Source organism: Macrobrachium rosenbergii, chromosome 27 (genome assembly GCF_040412425.1).
Source record: "Macrobrachium rosenbergii isolate ZJJX-2024 chromosome 27, ASM4041242v1, whole genome shotgun sequence".
In the NCBI taxonomy this organism is placed as follows: domain Eukaryota; kingdom Metazoa; phylum Arthropoda; class Malacostraca; order Decapoda; family Palaemonidae; genus Macrobrachium; species Macrobrachium rosenbergii.
Window position 1 is genome coordinate 20,322,009 of NC_089767.1, and position 21,542 is coordinate 20,343,550.

General features: G+C 33.7%; 1 protein-coding gene across 2 annotated transcripts in view; it reads right to left on the minus strand.

Moving 5' to 3' along the window:
- The window catches only part of LOC136853460 (uncharacterized), a 456,271-nt gene extending 442,449 nt beyond the window's left edge, over positions 1–13,822 (minus strand). For both annotated transcript variants that reach the window (XM_067129055.1, XM_067129054.1), the window contains exon 1: positions 12,609–13,822. The gene's annotated coding sequence lies outside the window, so the exon portion shown is untranslated. The remainder of the gene's footprint in view (positions 1–12,608) is intronic.
- Between the last annotated feature and the right edge of the window lie 7,720 nt (positions 13,823–21,542).

Below are 21,542 nucleotides of genomic sequence, written 5' to 3' on the forward strand. Positions count from 1 at the left end.
ATGATGATGATGATGATGTAATTGCTCTGACTGATGTTGTAAACAAACAAATTATTATGCCTACGAAACTGGTATTAGCGGATCAAGACATATTTCAGACATGTGTTATTACAAGAGCAGTGATAAGTAAAACAATAACTGAAAGTTAAACAGAGCAAGAGGTTCGGAGACAGCAAACTTTTGCTAAGGCTGGGTATTTACGAGCATAGGCGCCCACACCCCCAAAAACCTTCCTTTTTAGAAAGTTATATCCCCCATTTCTCACAAACCTAATCACTTGGAGCGTTACAGTCACGAATTATTATCAAAATAAGTAAAATCACTTCCCGGTAACAGTGATTAGCGTTTGGTTTCTAAGGTGCTTGGAACGTTTCGAAACAGGGCTGAGTAATCTAACCCTTCTTCACTGAACTTACACACCTACCACCTCCAAAACCTAATCAGTCACAAATACGTATTCACGCATTTTCTTTCACATAAAGATACTTACAAACTAACAGACAAGATAGATATAGACAAACTAATATACTGAAACAAAACGGTAATGTAATGAGGAGGGAATTCTAAATGACAATCTTAAAATAAATAAATGTACGTTGTTTCTCTAACTCTAAAAAGTTAACAACTGGCGAATGTTAACTTTCTGTTTTATGTGGTCTCCTATGGACAAATAGTTATGAATATTTTGGTTTCACATGGTTCTCCTACTATAAACTAACAATAAAAATATCCTTACTTGCTTAGAAAAGAGACAAAGCTTCATATAAAAGAGTTAATCTGTGAAGCAGTATTGAACAATTTTGTTTTTGTTTGCCACGATTCGAGCGTGAACTGTTCTCTACGCCCGAAGCTAGATTTCCCTTGGGTACTAGTGAAAACTCCACTTTGAAGGTTATCTGATTTCACTTTTGGAAAGGCACATCTACAGGTTAACCTATTTCGAAAACCAAAGCATTCAATTGAACAGATCTATGACACTAAAATATAAGTGAATGTGTATTTTAAAACACAACAGCAATATAGTCGCATTTAATATCACAAAACGACTCAAAACATTAAGAGAATACATTCTCCTTGTATAGTCCTTATCAGAGTAAGCTAGCTACCCAAATGCTTCGTGATGAAGAAAAAATTCCGTTAACGCAAAGGCTCTGTACCGGCTTCAGTGACATTTTTCAACTTCTCTACAATAAAAGGATGACAGGCAGACATACTCAGACACACAAACTTTTCTTATAATCTTTTATGTAAAGTACTAGGTCCTGATGGACACTAATCTTGTTGTTAGTATATATAGCATATCTAGGATACTGAGCATTGAGAATGGACGATAGCTCTTTGGCATAAGAACTTTTTAATGGGCTGCTCAAATTAGTTCAGAAATATACACTTAAGCATGAATTCCACTGACACGATACTAATAAGAATGCTATTAGTTTTCTGCAAAAGAAAACAATTTTGACGGCTTTGTCTGTCCGTCCGTAGTTTTTCTGTCTGCCCTCAGATCTTAAAAACTACTGAGGCTAGAGGGCTGCAAATTGATATGCTGATCATCCACCCTCCAATCATCAAACATACCAAATTGCGACCCTCTAGCCTCAGTAGTTTTTTATTTTATTTAAGGTTAAGGTTAGCCATCGATCGTGCATCTGGCAGCGCTTTCTGGAGGCGTGCGACACATCTTCACTTGACTGTATCTATGGAACTGATCGTTACGAGGTCGCTGCTGATAGTTTTATACAGCATTATACGCTGTGCAGAAAACTCGATTGCGGCGAAGAAACTTAGGCACATTTTAACTTGTTTTTATTGTGCAAACGAAACTAAGTGGATGATACAAATTTAGGGAATGTTCATTATACCGGAAAGATTAAATATATTATTTTCTTTACAGGCATCTACTGCTGTTTTAGCAAGGAGAAATGGTCATAAATATTATTAGCACCTAATTATCTAACAGGAATTTTTTATATCTATTTTATACTTTCGCTGAATAGTATGTAACACTGATCAAAGTAGAGAAAATATTTATATATATGGACTTTCTTGTTAGCATAAATAAATTTTCAACAGATGTTCGACGACAGTATTTAAATGAATATCACTTTTTTTAGGGTACTAAATGTATTTAAGTCAGAAGAAATCTCGCTAATCATAAAATTCTTTACCCAGCAAGGTATCTGAATCTAAACAAAACATCTGTCAACAAAGTTTATTTTTTATTGCACCCGAATAATTATAAATGGAATAAAATGGTAACCTTGAATATGATAACCTATGGAAAAATACGTTTCCAAAAAACATAGTTAAAATTTTTGAGCTTTAATGTATGTCATCCAACAGTACAAAGATAATTAATGCCAAAACATCGCTTACACAGATTATTCTACAAGAGGAAAGCCGCGAAGGAGAGATATACTTCATCTTTAAGAAGCTGGCTGCGACGACTGTCAAAATTAAATATCCTTCGGGCATTCGGCCTTTATAATGGAGCAAAGCGATCAAGTATGAAATGTCAGGTGACTTGCGCTTCTTGAGCGGCAGTTTATTTATGCATCGTTCTCTTGCAGAATATGCAATGTTCCCACCCAGGCATGACCCTTTGACTTCTCCAGATCTTAGCATACTAGAAATCGCCGACACCGTGACACTGTTCCAGAGGACTTTATTAGGCCAATGCGAAAGGTCATTGAGATCACCTACTGCAACCTCAAGGGGTATTAACGAAAGAAGAAACAGTAAGAGGTAAATATCGAGATACTCTGTTAAGTAGCGGTAAAACGGGTTTTGGTAAAGATCAATTTCATTATCTCAAGTGAAACTTGTTTTTTAATGCATCTTGGGTACTTGGGTATGATAAATGTAACTATGGAACTTTAATAAAACAAATAACAAGGGTGAACTTTATATACCATATACATACACACATACATATATATATATATATATATATATATATATATATATATATATATATATATATATATATATATATATATATATAATTTATATATATATATATATATATATATATTATATTTATATATATTTATATATATATAATTTATATATATATTATATATATATATCATTTAATAAATATATACATATGTGAATACACACAAATACACACACTGTATATATATATACATACATACACATATACACACTACTAAAAAAGCAAAGCGTTAGATAGGTGTAGGTTTAATAATGTCTGGAAGATAATGTTACGAGGACAATAATAAGAGTCTGATAAAATCACAAGTTCGGCGCAGCACTGCACTGGTGAATGGTGTTTCTGTGGCTGACCAGGTTGCGTGATGTAAGTCAGAATAAGGAAAGTCCCAGGGGAATGGATAATAGGATTAATAATTGTTTCTCTGTATCAGGGAAAGGGTGATCATGAGGACTGTGAGAATTAAAGGGGTTTACTTTGCCAAGTGTATGGTATGATTGAATATTGAGAAGACAAGACAGATGACTTTTCATTTAATATGGGAAATACTATGTGAGTTTTGACAAGGGTGTAAGGATCAATTACTTGTTATAAAGATATTCCATATAAAGTCTAAGAGCAAAGGGAAATCGCTGTATGTGGCAGACATCGACTAAGAGAAGGATTATGACACCAGTGATACAGAGATAAATTCAAGTTTGTGGAAGATATAATTATGGTATAAAGAAGTGATTCCGAAACTTTTTCCAGTGACTCCGGTCATGCACCTCCATCCATGACAGCCACCCTATCAGTTTCATCCACGGGATATAATGTACATATTACATATTACTGGCTGTAGACTATAAAAGTAAAAGACAAGAAGGGAAAGGGGTGGGAGCTAAGAAAACATAAGAGAGGGGCAAGGAAAATGAAGGAGGGGAGGGGCCAAGGAGATAGAATGAGGAAAGAAAGTCAGGAAAAGAGGAGGAGGAGGAGGAGGAGGAGGAGGAGGGGTGGGAATAATGAAACAAGAGTTGCTGGAAAGGAGTCAAGAATAAAGTCGGAGGGTAAAATTTTAATGGTAACCGGGATGATGGAATAAGGAAAGTTAATATGGAAAGTGAGAGAGTGAAGGCTGTACATTCTTATAAATATTTATTTAATAATTATTTTGAATGGTGGTAGGATGAAAGAAGAGGTGAATTACAGAGCATGTGATGCTAGAAAGGTAGGAGGTTGTGAGCATAAGATTAGAAGGCAACTTGCATGGTCTAAGAAAGTCATGGCTGGGATGATTGGATTGTTGAACCAACTCTTCTCTATGAAAGTGAAATATGCATCTTGAATACAAATAAAAGAAAGAAGGCAGGAGCTGTAGAGATAAACTGCCTAAGAAGTATTTGTGGTATCACAAGAAATGAAAGGATGATGCCTGTGAAGATACGTAGACGGATGGTAAAAGGGTCATCACAATTTAAAGTATCGAACACGGTGTTTCCGGGTGGTTCGGCCATGCGGAAAGAATGGAGGATACAAAGTATATGACTCGGAAATGTTGAGATGAAGAAGAAAGGGAAATTTTGAAAGAGAAAAATATAAAATAATAATATCATGACGAAAAAGATAATTTACCGAAGTTACAATAAAAATAGTGCAGTCGAAATGATAAAACCATACTATAATAATAACGTTTCCTTACTCACTTTAAATGAACGATAAAATTTAATTGAACCCCTTTTAGACCCAGGTAATTAATTTACTCTTAATATGAATTGTACAGGCTTCTAAATGTAAGACATTGGAAATCGCTTTATACGTCCCTATTTTAAATCGCAACCAGTACCATGGCACTGCCCTCAAGGTAATTCTGTTTTCTAACACTTAGACAAAATTGTATTTATCTCTTCAGTGCATTACCAGCGATGTCTCTAGGCTTTCTCTGAGCTTTTCGTAACCTTCATAGAATAAGGAAACTGACTTTCTGCATTAAGTCAGATTAGCGTGAAAATTATGTGCGACCTTCATCGTAAAGAGTGATTAGGACTTTGTTTAGCTTATGATGTCTTCAGACTTATGTGCAAAATAATTATCTTTAATTACACCTTCCCTCAATTCCCGCGAAGCTGGAATGTATACCGTAACGAAAGGTATTGTTAGGGGATATATAATTATCAACAGCAGTACTGCAAACGTTCCTACCGCAGATTCTTCTTTGTTTGGTACCGAGGAAAATCCTCTTGCTTCAAAAAAACAATGTTATTAAGGTTTCCACTCTGTTGGCCATCAATAGAATATGATACAAACAGCGTAAGAGCATTAACTCGAGCACGTGCATGCCGCATATTAACTTTTTTTACTATTATATTTTGTCGTTCCTACAATTCTGAGCTTCATCAAAATCATAGTGAGTTTTTTCAATTTCCTTATCTTTTCATAATAAGATTAGGAGAAAAATTTTATAAATATTTTTTTTCTGTTTTACCTACAGCATCTGGTGTACCGACAGCTTTTTTTTTTTTTACTTACTGCTAACATCTTCATAATGAGCATTGTCGATAAGGTATCAGAGGTGAAAAAGATTAAAGAAAGACTGAACTGTAGGCTACTCCTGTCCACTTATTATTCAATGAAAACCAAATTTCCTCGTGTAAGACAAAAATTTTAAAAAATAAAGAAAAGTTTAAAACATAAATAAAATTTAAAACAAAAATAACCCCACCCCTCAGGTGAAATATATTTTAAGAGGATGCGATAAGAAAGTCTGATGAAACGTAAGAGAATCTAACAACAGTTATAATAATCATAAGGGCGAAGATAAGAAAGATGACATGTGCAGAGATTAATTGTATATCAGATTCCAACACAACAAGTAAATGTTATTTGGATTAACTGTTTTCTTGTGTTTAGTCATGCAATTATAGAAACGGGAGCTTCCTCTTTGTTTTCTATTATGTCTTCACTTTGAATTTCATTAAGTACAGTAATTAATTATCCACTGAAGGTATTACCAGCTAATTTTTACATTGTGCTTATCTTCTCGGCTATTTGAATTATTAAGAGATTTTAATTTAAAAAGGTAAACTAAATACTAATCCCATTTGCAAATATAAAATTCTTATATAATGTCATCAGTTAAGTTTTAGTAAAAAAAACCGTTTTTAATTTGTGTACCACATTTTTAATATCATTGGAAGATATATATATATATATATATATATATATATATATATATATATATATATATATATATATACTGTATATGTATATGTATATATATATATATATATATATATATATATATATATATATATATATATATATATATATATATATATATATATATATATATATATATATATATATATATATATATATAGTATTCCGTCGCATCGGTCTTAAGAACGAGAACTGCAAAAAATCATCCCTGGTTGTCCAGTTCTAGTAAAAACGAATTTTACGAAAGCTTAAATTTAAGCGTTTCGAAAAATTCTAGAATTTTATGAAGTCACTCGATTGTTACCTTCAGTTCTTCTCCCCGTTACTTTTATCGTAAGAAATTAATGATATTCAGCAAAAGACAGAAAGGGTAGTGCCTGTGTGTGTGTGTGTGTGTGTGTGTGTGTGTTAGACAGAACCAAATACACATAAAGAACCCAGGAATTTTATCCATTTAGTTTTAAATCTAGCCACTTTTGATAAATGCCCTTGATATCAAGACCCCCATATGGTTACTCATTCGTTTGCCTTGAGAGTTCATTTGCATAAAGGACGACGGCTGTTTATGTAGAGGATGTAGTCACAAGAGAGTTTTCATACGTATACGGGACTGGGTTCGAACATTACCATAATTGATGACCTTCTTGGTAAAACTTTTGCCTTCGATTCAAGAAGGATTTTTTCCACATCCTCAAAACTCTCTAGTATCAGGCTATTTTTTGTAACTGTGAAAAGGTTTTTAGGATTCCATAAGCGAGAAAAGGGAATAGTGGTGCGAAAATGGCAGCATTTTTATCTTTTATTTTACATATGGGCACAATATTCTACGGAAGCTTTTAATGCAACTGGATAGAATTCAGGTTTCTTCTAATGAATGTTAACTCAGTTTCAATAATAATAATAATAATAATAATAATAATAATAATAATAATAATAATAATAATAATAATAATAATAATAATGACATCTTCCTTATGAATATGAATCACCAAGCACTGATGTAGAACGCCAATGAGAAGACCAGATATGAAACATCATATGCTGAGAATCATAGTGAGTACCAGCGCATACCTGACTAGGGCTCAACCACCCCGCATCCCTACACCTTTCCCCCAACCCAAAGAGTAAGTGAATGCATGAAAATAAACACTGCCGGATGTAATCCGATAGCACCAGCACATTTGAGGATCCTTGACTCAGCAGTATATTAAGGAATCGGCGTCAGGTTATGTCACTTGTGACTACAATATTTTATTTCGCAAAAAATATATATAGTAGTGGCATTTACCAGAAGCGAAGAGGAGTGGAAGTATTAGCTTGGTGCATATGTAGACGAAGTATGCATGATGAATGCGAAAAGATTACTGAAAGCACCTTAGGTATGTGTTTGTTCTTTGCATTGATAGAAAAGGTAATGTTGATACTTCAAAAGGATACACAGGCTTCAGATAGTTAGGCTATGTTATTGATTTTCATATTCAGCAATGTACTGATATACAAATACTCAAGTACGTTCACAGGCCTACTGTATATATGTATACATGCAGAAACAATGAACACATGAGCCCGAGACACAGAAATAAGTATAATACATACACACACACACATACATACATACATACATACATACATACATACATACATACATACATACATATACATAAATATATATATATATATATATATATATATATATATATATATATATATATATATAAATATATGTATAATATATATATATATATATATATATTTTATATACATATATATATACATATATACAGTATATATATTTATATATATATATATATATATATATATATATATATATATATATATATATAAACCATGCTCGCTTCTCCTAAATATACACTAACCTAATATTTTGCTTCTGCGGCTTCTCTTCCCTTCTGGTAAATATTCATGCAGTATTTATATTTTTTCTAAATAGAATATTATGGACAAGAGCGACTCACAACAATCGCCCTTTCCTTAACACAGAACCGAGCTAAGATCCTCCCTGGCTAATATCTCTATTGTTGCTATCTGATTGTTGTCTGATTACATTCGGAGGTATTTATTCCCATGCGTCCATTCATTGCTGGAGGGGCAGGAAAGGAGTGAAACTACAGTCAGGGTGCGTTAACACTCGCTATGATTCTACGTTACGTATAATTATATATCTGGTTGTGTCTAAAGCGAACGTTACTGAACTTCACTGATTGGAAATCGGTTGCTCTTTTTCTTTAAAAAATACAGGGAAAGTAGGCAGTTTAATTCTTAATACACACACACTCCAACCCTGTGTGAGTGACGAGCTCCTGTTTCCAGGCTTACTGAAACGAAGAATAGAACAACTGCATTACACGCGTTGATGTAAGCATATTTCCGTGCCGGGAGGGAGCGTCCATACGTGCAAAAGGTGAGAGAGAGCTGTCTCAGAATTCGTGGATTTATGTGAAGTTTTACCGCCGAGGGAATATGTGCAATGTTTTTTCCAACGGTTTTCCTCCTGAGTTGATTTATTGGATTTTTCAGAATTCCTTCGACAGCCCTTTTGACGGGGATTAATTTATGTTTATGACTGGGGGAAGAGAGAGAGAGAGAGAGAGAGAGAGAGAGAGAGAGAGAGAGAGAGAGAGAGAGAGAGAGGGTGTGAAATATAAACAGAACTCTGCCGTTCCTATATTTGCTAGACGTTATTGCATTCTGGTGATTTTATGTTTTCTAATATTTGGAGTTTGCCTTCGGTTTAATAAAACGGTCTCCGCTAAGCGGAGTTCATAAATAAGTTTATTCACTTTTTCGCGCGTTGGTCTTTGGAATACCATCTTGCTTCTTAAGCGAACACTTTATTTACCATAAATTCCATTAGCATATGCAGTAACTATAAAATATCTAAAAAAGGTAAGCAAGAATTTTCCAACTTTCTTTTTAATCAGTTTATCCCTGTTTATGTCCTATTACTTTGTCTGTCTGTCCGTCTTAATAACTTTTTTGCAATCGCCATTCATTCTCAAAAAAAATATTAAACAGTTAAGTTTAATGGAAGAAGTTACCATAGAATATTCATATTAAAACCTTCTATGGAGAATGGCGTATGATATTACACATAAAGGCTATAAAAGGCCATATTAAACAGTTAGGGCTTCGCGCGCCGTTTAGCAGGTAATGACGCTCCCGAATGAGAAAGTAGTTCATCGATTGTCTTAGAATTCTGGGAACTGAAGGCCCACCCCACCCCCGCCCTGAGGCGCTGCAAAACCAAACAACTAAGCTGTGTGTGTTTTTTTTTTTTTTCTGAATCGAAATGCAGGCGGGCCAGTGGAAAATATCTTTTAACCCAGAGAGAGAGAGAGAGAGAACAGCCGGCCTGGATTTAAGTGAATCTTTTCGAGCCATTCCAAATGACCTTGTACAAATACATAGGGTTTTACTTTTGTAATGGACTGGTTGTGTAAACGAATTTTGCTGTAACATCTCGAATTTCTTCCCATATAATCGGACCATAACAGTCTTTCAGAGGCGATGAAAACTATCACTGACCTATTTTGCTTAGAATTTGTCTAGCTTTTTTCTTTTTAAATGTCATTCTTAACTTGACATAATTTATTTATTCTTTCTTTTTCTTTTTAAGAGCCGAAACTATAGTGTCTAGAAAGCATTTTCTTCCTTATTTAAACCGGTTAGTTTTTACAAAGGTCGAAAAAGTGATACTAAACAAAACAAATTCGATTCTAGAAAACAATAAGAAAGGAATTTCAGCAAAGTAGGCCTATAGATTTAAGGCCAATTGCCATGTATTCATTTACTGCTATAATCAGTGCTCTTGAGCATATAGGCCTATTTAGCCGTTGGTAAACATACTATTAAGTTAAAAAAAATAACCGATAACGTAACAGTTTGATTTCATAGATCATATATATATATATATATATATATATATATATATATATATATATATATATATATATATATATATATATATATATATATACATATATACATACATACATACATACATACATACATACATACATACATACATATATATATATATATATATATATATATATAGGCCTAAGGCTCATTCACATTAGTACATCTGAATGCACATCTTCTGAAGACAGAATGATTACTAAAATTCACTCAATGTTTGCAATTTATGAATTGGTATGTATAGACATTAGTTTGATGTTACTCTAATGACCTGAAAATATCCTATTGTTCATATTACCTGATAGATTAACTCTATATTTGGAAATGCTTCAGATTTAAAAGAATGTTGCATCACTTATGTCTACCTACAACAAGGTATCTCCAAATGGATTGCATCTTCTATGCCCGTTAGCTCATATCATCTAAAAAAGTAATTCTGTAATCAAGCATAAATCATTGAGGCAAATCCTGGAGAAAGCAATTCACCCTCTCTCTCTCTCTCTCCTCTCTCTCTCTCTCTCTCTCTCTCTCTCTATATATATATATATATATATATATATATATATATATATATATATATATATATATATATATATATATATATATATATATATATATATATATATATATATATATATATATAGCCTATGTGTGTGTGTGTGTGTGTGTGTGTTTAAGTAGTGTGTCCTTCCCTTTTAGATGTTAATATGTTAATGTTAGTTAGTTCTTCTTCTACCTTCTGTATATATGTATATGTATATATTCATTAATGTATACGTTAAGTAAGGTTAGGTTAACTTAGGTCAGGTTAGGTCAAGTTAGGTTAGGCTGGGTTAGGTTAGGTTAGGTTAGGTTTGGTTTGGTTTGGTTAGGGTTAGTTAGGTTAGGTCAAGTTAGGTTAGGTGGGTTGGGTGATGTTAGGTTAGGTTAGGTTGGAAGTTAGCCCAAGTTAGGTCAGGCCAGGTGGGAGGTGGATAGATCTGGGAGAGAAGGGGATGGAAATAACAAGTTATGGGGTGGGTGAGGGTCGCACTGTTTGGATATGGGGGCCATGAATTGAGATTAATAGATTTGAGGGAGGGTGGGTTGGGGTTCACAGGAAGTGAAGTGGGTAGATTGTCAAATAAGTAGTTTTGGAATTGAGTAGTTTCGGGGGTTTTCCTCTACTCACAGAATAAACAAATCCAAAAATTCCCAGAAAAGAATATTTTCATTAGCTAAGAGGCATCAGTAATTATGAAGTATATTGATAATAATCTTAACAAAATTATGAACAGTGATTATACCTTAATCTGTAGAAGCTGAATGTGAGGTTAAAGATAAGTATAAATAATAGAAAAATGACACATATCACCTGAAAGTTACCACGCTTTGCATCAATGCGATAAGAATGTACTAGACTCTACAACTAATTTCAAATTTGTATATGGGCTATATTATGATGTCATCGTGAGGACACATATGTCAATGTTGTCAAAACAATATTTCATTTCTCCCATAAATGGTGTTAAACCGATTATCATTAACTAAATCTTAGGATAATTATTTTCTAGCCTATGTACTCCTAAACATGGCTTGGTCTCCCACGGCAGTTCACTTCTATTGGTATTCAATTAAAAGTAATATATGAATTAGATTCTTATTTGCTTTGGTATGCCGAGGGTAGTGATGTTGTACGGGAATAACAAAACAAGATAAAAACTGCTCCAAACAAACCACCCACCCCCCCAAAAATTTTCAAAATTTTCTGTAATTTTAAAACAATTCCAAAACTTTCAAGCACTACTGTCACACAGAATTAATAACCAGCAATAAACATCCATAAGTATCTAAAAAAAATTCCAAAACTTTCAAGCAATATTGTCACACAGAATTAATAAGCAGCAATAAACATTAATAAGTATCTCAGAGTAAAAATATTGTCATACATAATTAAGATGCAGCAATGAACATTAATAAACATCTCAATTTAAAAAAATTGTCATACATTTAAATAAACAATAATAAACTTTAATAAACAGCATTAAACATTAATAAGCACATCATGGCGTATGTTAATGATAATCATAAGAAACCTGTGAATAATAATTCATGATAATGACAATAGTGATTAATGCATAAATATAATCATTAAAGGATAACAAGTCATGAAAGAAAAGGGATGGTGATTACAAGACAAAATATCCCGAAAATTAAGTCAAAAAGTGTTCGTGACTATCAATAAACATGGAATATGTTGGTATTATTACTAAAAAAAACTGAGAATAATGATTAATGATAAATAAAATGGTGATGTATACAAAAAATGTAAAAATCCAAACATTTCAATAAAATAATAGTGTCATTTGCTAATGAACATCAGTAAACATGAAGCATGGTAATAATAATTGTATATACCAAATGCGTGAATAATGATTAATGATAAATGTAATGGATATTAATGGGTAAAAATTATCATCCAAGGATGACAAGCTATGAAACATGATGGGCAATGGCAAAAATTAGTTGTACTCACCAAGGTTTGAGAAATTCTTGTCTTGCTTGCTATTTTCGGAGTAGTCAGTAGTTCAAAAACAGGCAGGGGGCATCAACAAGGAGTTGAGGGGAGGCGTTTGTAGTACGATGACAGAAAGACGAGGATGTGGCATGGTCTGCTGGGTCCATGGCGGCACAGAGCAAGTAGTCGTCACAGAGTAGGCCTTGACACCCAGAGATTTTTTTTTTTTTCACTCTGTGCCTTTACTTCTTGTTCAAGGTGTGAGACGTCTGTTCCAGTTGGCCTAACCATCAACATGAGGTTTCGTGAGCTATTCACAGGTGTTGCAGGCATCCTTCACAAAGCGGAAATCGATGTTATAATGGATACTGAAACCCTTGTTGCAATTTTTCAACTTCATCAGGCTGGCTGATACCCATCCAATCAAGGTATTTCTCATACAGTGTTCTAACGCTTAGGTGAGGCTCCACACATTGCCAGTTCGGGGAGTGTTGACACGTATGCTGCTGGTAGGGTCAATGGCACTAGCTTCAAAATTGATAGGACTGGAACACTTGCCAAATCAAATGGGGATGCTAGTAGCACAAAGGGATAGATCATTATATTCTGTATCACTATCACTATTTCACTGCTATAGGGATGCACCTCTCATCAGTTATATCACTGTCACTAGGCCTATAATCGCGATAATGTCAAGATTTTCTACTTGCTTTCCCTTGCCTATTCCTTTTTCTTTCTTCTCTTTAACATCTGCGCATTTCTTTACCCTCGCCTATTGTGACACTGCTAGCTCAGTGACTGCAGTGTCAACAATAACTAGGCCTTTTAACGCAAAAGGCTTGTAACCGTCTCTAGCGCCACCATCTGAACACGAAACATCACGCAGATTAGCTTAACTTTACCGTAGCCCTAGACGCCACCGACAGCAATTTTCCTTTTTGTTTTTTTTAACACTATCCTGGAACGCCCCGGTCACATCGAACACTTTCATATACTCTACGTTGTTTAAACTCATTATAGCGGCAATGTCATCGGTCGATTATTAATAATACCGACGATAATAACGATAGAGTTGTTCACTTACAAAGTAACCATGTGTGCTCAATGAGCATTGAATGATCAAAGTCCTGGACTCCTGATTGGCTCTCACGCGACAATAACAAAAGCGCTGATTGGTTGGACTGCCGCTGAGCGTATAATATTAGACTCTATGATCGTTATCCTTTGCAACGGCGCTTCTGAAACATGGTGCGTTGATTGGCTGCCCCGCCTCATGGCTTATTACCTGATTCTTTATGCTAAAAACTCTTTATGCTTTGCATTAAAAAGGATTTTCGATCATAATGGAGGACGGCGCATTGCATTATTATTCTTCATACGAGATTTTTCTCGAATGTTAGAGGAATGGATGCCTGTTTTAACCTGAATTTCTTTGGAAGTAGCGCCTACAGGTTTTACGAGTGAAGAACCCAGTCTACTTAACTGAACCCAGCATTACTGTTTTATTAACATTCTTGCATACACAGAAATACATAAGTTGATGGTACTATAGGCGATGCGTTTACTGATGTTGCCAATGTGAAATTTTACTGCTCTATTATTTTTCTTAACATTTCCATAAGAATTCTTATTGAAGTTATCATTAACTTTCACTATATACGCTTTCTTTGTTATTGATAAAACTAATACAGAAAACATTGTTATTTTAGATACTTCACTGATTTTGGTTTAATTTTTATGTTAGTTTATTTATCTATTTTATTTTGCAAAGAAGATAATTCTGAATGTCATATTAGGTATGAATATGGAAGAGAGTGAAAAACTGTATATGCCCTTCAAAGTATTGTACATTTGGGTAAAGCGAGACATTTTACCATTCGAAAATTTTTCAAATGATCAACCGTTATGAATTTAACGTTAAATTTCAGACATTAATCAGGAGACTGTTTGCGCACCATAAAAATCATAGATATTTTCAAATTGGTTTCTAGAATACGAAAGAAATATAAGTTTTTATTTTATTTCCTTGAATTGCAGCCTCACTTTCCAAGAGATAAATTGTTGGAACTTCGACGAAAAAGCATCGCGCTTGAACGCTCGAGATTAACATCATTATTGCACAGTGATCAGCAGAAATCTTTACTTATTTAAAATCTGTTCCTAATATCGAGTACAGTCTGTTGTTATTTTTGTTCTTAGAATTGTTAACAGGCTTTTTTCTGTATATTATCTGTTCCGTTTATTCATTTTATTTACGCGTTATTTTCCATTAGCTTATTTGAAAATTATTATTGGTTTTAATGGATATTACTAATAATCTCAGCATCCAACTATTCTTATTTATTTTATTGAAGTTGCATATATTAGACATTTTTATTATCATCTTCTCAACCCAACTATCTAAGTCAAATGGAAAATGATTATCGATAAGAATAAATTAAGCTGCGAAAATAATTACTAATATGCCTCGAGCAACTCATGTTTTTTTTAACTGATACCTGCCTCATTTATCTTTCAAAATTAGGCTTTGATTTATTTTCGTAAACGTGCTAATACATAAATCATAATAAATAGAAAACAGTGATAACTTATGATTCATGGGAATAGCAGTCAGTGGAAAAGCAATGAAAGGATGAGTTCTATGGTTCTACGAAATATGTGAATGTTTTTTAATGTCTTTCACTGAATGAAAGTGGCTTCATCAAAACCAAATAACTAACCGCCCCCAACTACTGAGCGAAAAAAATGATTTATAAAAATAACTTTTGAAACGAGTATGAACAATTAGCTCTTTCTGTGTTTTTTTTTACTACGCATGGAATTAAAACTTTTTCATCAAAAAACGCCACTACACGCGCTGCATGTTCGTCGAAAAGAGAGACAGACAGACAGATAGACAGAGGAGACAACCAGACAGAAAGACAGACAGACGGAGGAGGCAGACAGGCAGTGGTAGAGACAGACAGACAGAGATAGAGACAGACAGACAGACAGACAGACAGAGGGGCAGACAGACAGACAGACAGACAGGGATAGAGACAGACAGACAAACAGACAGATAAAGGAGACAGACAGACAGATAGACAGGCAGGCAGACAGACAGACAGACAGACAGGGATAGAGACAGACAGACAGACAGACAGACAGACAGACAGAGATAGAGACAGACAGACAGACAGACAGACAGACAGACAGACAGACAGACAGACAGACAGACAGACAGAGATAGAGACAGACAGACAGACAGACAGAGGGGGCAGACAGACAGACAGACAGGGATAGAGACAGACAGACAAACAGACAGATAGAGGAGACAGACAGACAGAGATAGAGACAGACAGACAGACAGACAGAAAGAGGGGGCAGACAGACAGACAGACAGACAGACAGAGATAGAGACAGACAGACAGACAGACAGACAGAGGAGGCAGACAGACCGACAGACGTACGGGGGGGCGGGAAGAGAGAGAGAGAGAGAGAGAGAGAGAGAGAGAGAGAGAGAGAGAGAGAGAGAGAGAGAAAAATGATAATTTTATCAATATATTCTCTTCATTATCATCCGCTGGGAGAGCGTAGATGAGAGAAATCTGGAATTAAAAGATTCCGGATGATAAAGAGACGGTTGCCAAAAGGCCTAAATGTTTTGACATCATTAATTAGAACTTTGAAGAACAAGACGATCAAAAGATTTCGACTAATGGGGAGCAGATCATTAGACTTAATCCTTAATTTTGGCTCTGTGAGAGGAAACGGGAGGGAGTGGGGCGTGGGAAGAAGAGACGAGAAAGGGGGGGGAGGTAAGGAGAGAGGAGGAGATTTCGGAGGGGATAAGTAGACGCAACAAAAGACGTAAATGAAGGAAGGCGCTTTTCTTTATCTCCAGAACTCCTGCTCTCTGTGCAGTTCTCATAAGGACACACAATTCTAAGGAACGTCTCCTTGTGCGAGTTCCTTGAATCTGAGAGTATTTATGCATTTACATTCACCAGATTCTACCTTTCATTATGAGATATACGAGAAGAAATATAATTACATTTATATCAGGTAGATAACGTTATCTTGTTCTGATGTTCTGGATGCGGGTTCGAGTCCTTTCTGGGCGTCAGAATTTCTTCATTTGGCTCTTCTCTTGAATCTTATACTTTGTAGTGACAAGATAACGAAAAGTGTGCAGAAATCAAGAAGTTAAGAGGCCGTTGTGGTTATTACATTCACATGCGTATCTGGTAATAAAAGTTACTAGTATATAAAATGTACATTATATATTTGTATATATGTATATATATATATATATATATATATATATTATATATATATATATATATTTATATATATGTGTGTGTGTGTGTTCAATTTAAAATTGATGGCCACACATCTAATAGACGGAAATATTATTCGTAGAGACTACTTTCCACAGAAACTAGAAGTAAGAATTTCATAGGTAAGGACTTTATCATCTTTAAAAGTATCCGCCATGCGGAAATGTACAGTATATCATATAGTACCAAATCTTGATAATTTATCGAGTGAATAATGAGATTATACACACACACACACACACACACACATATATATATATATATATATATATATATATATATATATATATATATATATATATATATATATACATATATATATAGTATATATATAATATATATATACAGTATATATATATATATATATATATATATATATATATATATACTGTATATATATACATATATATGTGTGTGTGTGCGTATATATTTGCTTTTAAAACTCCAAAATATATTCATTTTATTACTCTGATAGAGACTGCATTCCTGACCTAATTCGATAGAAACGATTTCTGGATGCGGTGTGAATAATGAAGCGTCTATTGTTCCTTCCATGGCCAGCGGTTTTGATTTTGACAAATCCATGAGGCCTAGGCTTTCTGACGCAGGTTTAATAATTATCGTCTGTCATTTTCCAGGCTTAATTTTCATCCTGACGTCCCAAGAGAATTCAATCTCGCCGCGCGTGGCTGGGAAAAGACTGCAATTATTAATTCCTGCTACTGCGTTACCATTTATAGGAATTCATCTCTCTGGACTCTGTTCTGCAATGGACAGGTATTGCACAGACTTCTCCGAAAGATCAGTTATATTTAACTTTCTTAATTCGAACACCAGGTATATCTTTAGTGCTGTTTTGGAAAATATTATGGGAGGAGATACTTATGGAAATAATAAATTTTCTTGCCTTCGATAGCATATTATGATCACGTACTATTCTTATAGGTGATAAATCTTCACAAATATAAAAATACCTATGGTAGGTACTCAGAAATTTATTCCATAAGAAAAAATCGTCCTAGTTCCGCTCGCCACTTCTACTTTAAGGTATCTCGGCTGCCAGATATCTAATTGCTAAATTATTTATGAGACAAGTCATACATTATTAATAACGAATGTATTACATCTCTACTAATATTGATTGTGAATGCATCCCCTAAACTCATTATTCACTCGATAAATTATCTAGATTTGGTACTATATGATATACATTTTCGTAAGATGGATACTTTTAAAAATTAAAGTTTTTATATATGAAATTATTACTTCTAGTTTCTATGGAAAGTAGTCGCTATGAATGATATTGCCGTTTATTAGTTGTCTGGCCACCCATTTTAAATTGAACATGCTGTATATATTTCTTTAGCATGGGTACTTCTACAAATAAAAGTCTTCATCAATAAAATACTTATTTCTTGTCTCTAGGGAAAGTAGTCTCTATGATTAATAATTTCGTTTTTTAGTTAAATCTTCTTCTTTTAACGTTCTCTTTTCCCATTTGTATGGGGTAAGCACAATGACTTCTTTTGAAGAACTTTGATTTGGCTTTGGGGTAGACTTTGTAGTCTTGATCGGCTGCCCTGCCTGTCATCGCTTAGACCCCGGTAGTATATGTACATGTATTGTACCAGTCACCAGCGCCTTTTCTCCCAGCAGCGAGGAGACGTTGCGCGGTTCGGTCGACGGTCGAGACGTGTGAGGTGTCTGTTATGTTTTTAGAAGATGTTGGAGTGGCTTTGTTTGTGTGTGCATTAGTCTGTAACACCCATTTGCTTTTAAGCAAACCTATCCGTTGATTACATACTACATACATAATCCTAGGGGTTCTACACGGATAGCAAAGTGTCCTCCTCTCTGACCGGTCGGCCGCAGATTTGAACCCGCGCCACAGACCTCTAAGAAGCCCGAATGAACACTGATTTTATAGTGAACATATATTGAATTATCTTTTGACTAGTTGACAGACTCATTCTTCTGTGCCATAAGTTCAGCATCGTTTTTATTCTCTAACTGTGAAATTGATTGTAATTCTTATGCCCGACGTTGCAGTGTACGGGAAAAGTTTCCTGTAGTATGCTGACGTTGGCTCCACCGTCATTAGTGGTCACGCTTGGACGTTTGTGGTCTGCCACCGGAAACTACTTTTGGTAGGTTTTAATTTCTCTGAAGTTTGTTCGAACTATGAGACTCACATTGTCTATAACGTTATTATTATTATTATTATTATTATTATTATTATTATTATTATTATTATTATTATTATTATTATTATTATTATTATTATTATTATTTTTTTTTTTTTTTTGTATCAATGCTAGAAAAAATCTTAGTGAGATTTCACTGACGGACTTATGCTCAGGCAATGTCTGATTTATTCTTACGGCTTTTTAAAAATTTTTTAAAGGTTAATAACTATGATGAAAAATAACAACAACAGCAAAACAATAACGATGATGATAAAAGCAATGCTTTTTAGTTTACAGAGTAACTTTATGATATCAAGTGATCATTTTCATAAGATTCTCAGCCTGTTTTATTCTGGAATGAATATGCCATTAGTATAACATTAGCCTTAAGCTCTCTCTCTCTCTCTCTCTCTCTCTCTCTCTCTCTCTCTCTCTCTCTCTCTCTCTCTCTCTCTCTCTCTCTCTGAGAGAAACGTCTGTCTAAGTTATCGAAGTTAAGTTACACTTGGCGGCTATTAAGTTAATACCTATTATTTATCAGTATTTTCCTTCACAAACATGAAGAGACTAAATTAAAAAGAAAAATTAACAATTGCCATCTTTATTAATTCAGTACTTAATCATTTCTCTCTTTCCTAATGCATGATTTTCTTGTCTCTCCTTTAAATATATCAGAACACAGTAAGTCAAAATTTAAGCAAAGAAAAGTATGCCTTTTCATATTCATATTTTCATATAACAACCAAACACCAACAGTTGACTAATGACTGGTACTAAAATACCAACAGTAACAAAAAAAAAATCAGTAACCTTATGTGAAAATAGAAAAGTTAAATGGAAATTCAAAAGAACAATGCACACAACGTAAAGGTAAAGAAACAAAGAAATAAAAAAATAAAACGCATACTGGAAATGCTAGTATATATATATATATATATATATATATATATATATATATATATATAGATAGATAAAAATATATGTATATATATTATATATGTACGTATGTATTATTTCATATAAATATCCTACTGCATATCAATTCTTTCTTGATTTTAAGTAAGAATAACAAATTTATTTCCAGCTAAAAACTCTCTATCTACAATTTCATTGCTATTTATTTGAATCATATAAAATTATTTCAAAGTAGCATATTCTCTACCAAGCAAGATAATTATATTCATCTTTTTATTAATATAAAAATAAATAAAAATGTTACTCTTAGTCTTTTCATTTAAATGCTGAATGTTTGACATACTATAAGCGTTGTTTTTATAAGTGAGGCTTTCCATTTCTTTCCTTCTCGTATTTCTCATTAAATTACGGATATCAGTGACTAGTTCAAACTTCAGTAATATAAATTGTTAAACTTCCTCTGTAAAGGAAAGTCTTGATTCACTTTCACTTCCAGTTCTTCACGCTTACAAAGCAAGACATTATGTTAAGGAAGAAAAAATATGAACATTCTCACAAGGTCTCAAGTACATCAGCGACCGTTTGTAGTTCCACTAAACTTTTGTGGACACAATAGTTAGCAAAAGTTGAAGGCTTGAATTTTAGACGATACGCTTTCCTCCGCCACAGTCATGGCTTTATTTCCTTCTCTCTCTCTCTCTCTCTCTCTCTCTCTCTCTCTCTCTCTCTCTCTCTCTCTCTCTCTCTCGGAAAGAGTACGGATGCTCAGACTTGAGTTGAACAAAGTTGTGAAAATGTATTTCCTTAAAAGTTCCGACCATTCAATTTAATTAAATTTATTGCTCGGGATAAAGAATGGTTTTTCATTAAGGCTTTTTCATAGTTTAGTAGCTATATTTATAACTGATACCGATACGCAATGTGCCCAACGGATGTAGATTTGCGAAATTATTATTATTACTATTATTATTATTATTATTATTATTATTATTATTATTATTATTATTATTATTATTATTATTATTATTAACAGTAACCACTTGGCATGACGCCATGATTAATTCTATGAAATTTAAAAAAATTACCTTGAGGTTGTTTTATAAAACAAGAACAGCAGCATTTCATTAATAAAGAACCTTTCATAAATAAAAAATTGTATTATGAAAAAATTATTTCAAAATTAAAGAAAAAAAGTCGCATTTTGGACTCTGCAAATCAGCTGCCTATCTGTACCGGTAAAAATGCTGCAACGGAGCGGAGAAAATTCAATTTTTGTGTGTCTACCATTGTCAGGGCAGAAAGAAGAGTGTACTTTTTGGAGTAATTGGGATAGGATGTATCAGGACAGGTGTTTCCAACATTTTTTTTTTTTTTTTTGCTATTTTCATTTATACTATTTTTTTGTATTATTTACTGGCATTACTGTATTATTCGTTGCTTTGCAGATAGTCAGTAAACCTCAGTAAACCTCAGTAAACCTGCATTTTTTTTTTTTTTTTTTTTTTATTTTCATTCACACTATTGTTTTATTA